Source organism: Apus apus, chromosome 10 (assembly GCF_020740795.1).
Source record: "Apus apus isolate bApuApu2 chromosome 10, bApuApu2.pri.cur, whole genome shotgun sequence".
NCBI lineage: Eukaryota > Metazoa > Chordata > Aves > Apodiformes > Apodidae > Apus > Apus apus.
In genome coordinates, this window is record NC_067291.1 from 13,318,864 (window position 1) to 13,324,863 (window position 6,000).

Consider the following 6,000-nt stretch of genomic DNA (forward strand, 5'->3'; position numbering starts at 1 on the left):
GATCTCTGGAATCAAGAGCAACTGGGAGAAGCTGTGCCCCAAAATCCCATTGCAGCCAGAGGAAAGTCTGGTCACTTTGCCTTTTTCTTTCCTCGCTTCCCCCTCAGCAGCCAGAAATTACATTTAATTGATGGCAAAGGTTTCATTAGCATTTTGTGGGCTGTGACTAGTAGCATATAATTAGGAATCACCTGCAAAAATTGGTTTGAAACAGTTGAATGTGGTGCAGATTCAGAAATACAAGACATTGATTTTACAAAAGCACACTGGGTGTGTGTCCCAGGCTGGAGGTCACGCTCAAGGGAGGAGGGGGGGCCTTGGGGTTAGGGAATAACCCTCCAAGCAGCTCATGTTGCTGCAGGTCTGCCATGACTCCCCCTCTTCCCCATCTAGACTCCAGTTCTGTCTGCTCCCCCAGGCGAGGTTTGATAGCAGCTTCAGTGGGAATTGCATCCAAAGGGAAAGCACCAGTTCAGCACTCCCTGTCCCCATTCCCCATCTAATTTTAGCACCAGCATTTCCTGCTTCCCCTCCCCACCTTTCACTGATGTCTCTGCTTTGTTCTCCACTCTCCTCTTCCCTTTCATCTCCTCTTCCCTTCAGTCACTGGCACATTTAACTTGTCTGGCTCCCCCATAGACTCCACCTTTCCCTCAAACCTCCCATCTTCTTTGCCTTCCCCTTCAGCAACTCCTTCCAAATTAAGCAGAAGTCCCCTTCAGCCATGGCCTTGCACACCCACCTTCCCCACCTCTGCTGGCTGCACAGCTCTCCAGGGTCAGTGCCCGGCTCCTCGCAGGGGTCACAGTCTCTTCCCTACATACCAGAGCCCTAATACAAAGATATTTCAGCCCAATTTGCTGGCCTAGGCTAGAGCACGTTACTTACTCACACGTGCTGTTAACCCCAGCTATGCAAAAATGAACAAGTTGCCACTGTCTTGTCCTCTCTTACAGCAGCAGTAGTGCTTTGTGTTTGTGCACAGGAATAATTCTCCAGGGCTGGAAACACTGAAGCTGAGGATGCTGAAGGAGAAGTTTGTGTTGAGGAAGAAAATCAGACTTTCATCACTGCAACACTCACTAGCTATTTCTCCATAACTTCCTGGCTCCCTCTCCACGTTGATAACTCCCCATGGGGAGACAGGTTTTTTCCACTCATGTCTGGTTCACACTGTCCTGCAACTTTTCATTCAGTTGCAACCCCTCTAGAGCAAGACACAGCCAACGGACTGGCATGAACTGCAGCAAGCCTGGGCTCGGGGCTCTCTCTGTGCCATATCTGATGCAATCAATGACTCTTCTGTGCTCTACCTTGCAAAACATTAGACACATTATTACCTCAAACCAAAGTGCTTGTCCCACTGACAGCTGAGGTGTTGTGCAGCAAGCCTTTACTTCACTTTCCTTACAGCAACCTCAGGGCAAATTTGTGCCATTAGAAAAACAAGACCTCAACATACCAAAAACCCTTCAAACAACTTGGTGTCTCAGCTACTCACAGGAACTCCCAAATAGTTTCCTGATTAATCTCTTTTACTGAGAGATAAAAAGAAAGCAAATCTCATTTTACCTAGTACCTCCTTCTGCACAGACATTTCTTAAACTATTAGCAGCAGTCAAAAGATAGAAACATAGAAAAAACAGTCCTTCCCCACTATAGCTTGTAGTTCAAAGACTGGTTTACATTTCTTAGTGTGCCAACAGCAAGTCCTTCATCTCTTACTGGCTTTGCTTTTAAGAGAAAGAGCAAATCTAAAGGCCAAAGCGTAGCCCTATGCTGGGAGCACAACTGGTTACACTCCAGGTAGAAAAGACTCTCTGAGCCTGTTGTGCTCCCTGGAGTGCTCAGCTGGGATTTGGGAAAACAAGGCAACATCTGGACAACCCAGGAAGCTGCTTTTTTTACCTCTCTGTAACAGTCTGGGTGGGAGTGTCGATGCTTTCCTAGGCTAAAGATAAACACCAAACCTTTCTAAGTCATTAAATAGCACTTAGCAATATGCAGCCTGCAGACTGCTTTTTTTAATCAAGTAGTCTGTATTTGCACTTTCTCTGAAATCTCAGTAGAGTATCAATACTGCTCAAGTTGGCTTCTGCAGCCAGCACACACAGAGGCTGTGCCTGGAAAGATGAATCTTTGAGTTGGCACTGGTTATTAGCCAGTCGTTGATAACGGGCAAACTTCTTGTTCAGCTAAACGAGTTTTGGCACAGGATCACTTAGAATATAACAACCACCCAAAAAAATCAGTCTGTTGAATAACATTCAGCCATACCAGATGTGCTGACTCGAAAACATGCCAGATTCCTCAAAGCAGTACACTTGACAGCAGTCCTAGGCAGAAGTGATTCCCCCCTCTCCCCTCAATATATTTACAAACAAAGAGAAAATTAACTGTGGGGTAGGATGAATAAGATAAAATATGTTTGTGAATATTGGTCTAAATTTTTTAATTAGCTTCCCTCTGCTATGTTTAATTTCTTCTTTGTGGTTGTGGGAAGAATTGGCTCTTGCTGGCACAAATGCCTATGAGAAATAAACCCCCCCATGCTGCATGTCTGAGTGTTTGTAAAATGAACCTTTAAGACCAAGTACAAAACACTGATGATTGAAGTGGCCACAGGCTAATGCATTTGAGAGAAGAAACTTTATCTTTAAGCTTGTTTAAACCAACTGAAGTAGATCCAGAAGAATTCAAGTATTTATATTCATGACCAGTCTTTTTCATAAATAAGCCTTCACTTGGGCTTTTCAGTTTGGGTATTTTTGATTGCATTGTTAACCACGAGGAAGAGGAGCAAGACTGAAACATTTCTCAGGCAGCAGCACAGACCAGCTCCCTTTCTGGAGTGAATATGCACAAAGTCAAAGGTGTGACTGAATTTAGGTCAAAAATGGGGAAGAAAAAAACAACAACAACAAACAAACCCAACAGGAGCTGCTTTTGGATTTCAGCCCTGGAAGGGAACATCTTGAAGGGCACTGGCAGTCAGTGCTGCTTATGATTCCCTCTGCTCAGCCTTTGCTCCTGCTGTTGAGGCACAGGTTCTTCCTGACCTGACAGGTGAAGGCAGCAGCAAGCATGGCAGGTAACCACCTGCCTACTTTGCAAGATTTCCTTGACCACAGCTCAACAAGAGGCCGTGGAGGGTCTCAGGTCAGGGATGGAGATATATTTGTTCCACGTGAGCTCTTGGGAAGGTGCTACCTTCCATACTGAGCTGCAGAGCAGAGAAGGTATTTCCAAGCTGTGCAAAGTACACACTGATTTCTTGCACATTCAGGTGAATTTGCTGTGCAATCTGTCTCTCTGTTGGTTACTGGCTCATCTCCAAGTCTTGACCATCAAGGTCTTCTAAAGGAAAATCAAATTAACCTTCCCATGAGTGTTAAAACCTGAAGGAAGATATCTCACCTCCAGTGATGCTCTGAGAGGGAGGTGGCCCAGCCCTGTCTCCCTGCTTTCTTTAACCTTTCCACCATTTCCATGACTATGACCTGACCAAATATGCACTGAAGCCAGAGGAGACTTTCCAGGCATATCAATGGATGTCAGACTGCACTTGCTGGCACTTAGGTAATATGTTAAACAGTCTTCAAGTTTCTTGTGGTCACCAAGGAATTCACAAATGCTTTAGCTTTTACCGCCCTGAGTAATTATTTATTGGGACAACCTTTTTATAGAATCCCCTTAAAATGTCCATCCAGATTCTAAGGCCAATAGAGACTATTAGCTCATCAGTCTGCAGAATAACCTATCCCATAGCATTTCACTCAATAACTGCTGTGTTTAGCTCAGCAGTAAGCATTTGATTAAAAAGTATCTTCCAGAAAAGCCTGCAGCCTCCACTGAAGAGGTCAAGGAATGAGGAAAACTTCCTGCAGTGGTTTTTCTAGTTGTTGATTCCCTCCTGGGTGTAAAAGTGAAACATATTTACTGCAAAATATCCCCACACCTTTGAACACCTCTGGACACTCCAGTGGGGAGCACCAATGTCTCAAATTCCCATCCATGTTCAGGATCCTCTGAGGTTTGTGTCCCCCCAGCATCCACACAGTTTGTCACATGGAGGAACAGCTGGCACTGTCCTGCAGGATGGAGCCATTCATCCTAATTTCAGCCTCACAGTCTGGAAAATGAAGGAAAAATCTTTGCAAACCATTGCTGAGTGAAAGGACAAGTACTCATTTCTGCCAGGTGGGTCCAAGGAAAACAACCACCACCGTGATTGAGAGGTTTCATTCTGACTCCTTCTCCAGCAGATCAGAAGTTTCACCTTTTAGCCTTTTTCTTTCTCAATATTGCCTTCTTGCTTGTTCTAATCTCTAGTCTCCCATCTCCTCTGTTGGTTTTGCTGCAGGAAATAACATCTCAGTGGGGGACCAGCCTTAAGTCCAGCTTGTCCATGTCTGATGGTGGCCAGGAATGCACCTCTACTTAACCTTGAGTTTCACTGGCCCAGATTTTTCATATCCATTCCCTGCATCTTCACCATGGGAATAAGGATTATTTATCAACCAGATGCTCCAAGGCTTCCACAAATTAAGCAATATGTTCTGGCTGAGCCCATGCAAAGCAGAGAGTCAGAAGGAAAGGAAACTGCTGCGTGGGGGCCAAGGTCAGGCTCCCTCCTCCTGACCTCCCACATACCAGGAGTGTTTATGGAAGTATTAAAGGAGTTCTCCCGTGTTGTGGGAAAATCTCTAAACTGTTCACCGTTTCTAGTATCCTTTCCCTTAAGGTGCATTTCTTTGCTTTAAAATCCATTGAAGGAATTTATGTTTTCATGCTCCAAGAGTGGTGAGTAGGCCAGAGCTTTGCCATCTTTGTCATCTCTTGCTGGCTTCTTCAGGCCACCTTGTACCTTGATACCTTGTACCTGGTACAAAACGTGCTGATTGCAGTTCAAAGACCCAGGCAGCAGCAGCACTCATCAGGTTTGGCTTTGGGCTTGTCTGGGGTTAAATCACTCACTTTGTTTGAAACTGTCAGCAAACGCCTGTTGATCTCAGCAGCCCTGAGACTTCTCCTGTCCCCAGTGAAGGTGGAGCAGGCAGTGTGACACTCTGACTGCCCTTAGAGATAAAAGGGAACAAGTGTCCTCACCATTCCCATTCTCTTGTACTCCTTCCCTCAAGCTTCAGCTCTCATATAGGTCACTGGATCATCCACCTGAGGTATTGTATGACATAATAAGATGCATCATAACAAGATGTCTTTATCAGCCAAAAAGTCATGCTTCCCCAAGCTGGGAAAAATGTCAGATGAAAGACTGATGACCCATATGGATCACAATAGCTTAAATTACATTATGAAGACAGTGAACTGCTCCTGACACATCCTGTGCAAGGTTCTTTAACCACAACAAATAGATCGAAACATTTCTAGCATTTAATCTTTTCTCCCATTGACTATGGGCAGGTCGTAGAGGAAAAGAATCTCTCCTCCTTCAGGATCTCTATTGAATTTAATTAGGTTTGCAAGCTCCACACCCTGGGAGAGTTATTCTAAGTCCTTACACTTTCTCTGGGATGCCTGGGGGATCACAAACACATTGAAGCCCAGCTTTTTCATAACTGCCTAATCAAAGGGGGCCATGTAGAACCACATTTTACATGGCAGTTTTGACACAACTTGTTTAGCACAGGGGAAAAATATAATACATAAAGGGATCACTCTTCTGCTCTGTGCCAGAGAAGACCCAGCAGGTATGTTGTATCTGACCTGCTTGTGCACATCAAATTTTGGAGGACTCTGCAAAGTCTCACCAGGAGATGCAGAAAGAAGTCCAAGGAAAAGCATCCCAGGGAAGAGACAGCACCACAGCACATGCCTCTTGCCAAAAAGCTGCATCTGTTTGCAGCTGGACTGGAGCTGAGCAGGACTGTTCAGAGCAAGAAAATATCAAGAACCTGCCAAGCTCAACTCCTGACGCCAACTTCTGGGCAGTAAGTTTCAAGGCCAAGGCTCTACATGTTCTGTGAAGCACAGGGCTGC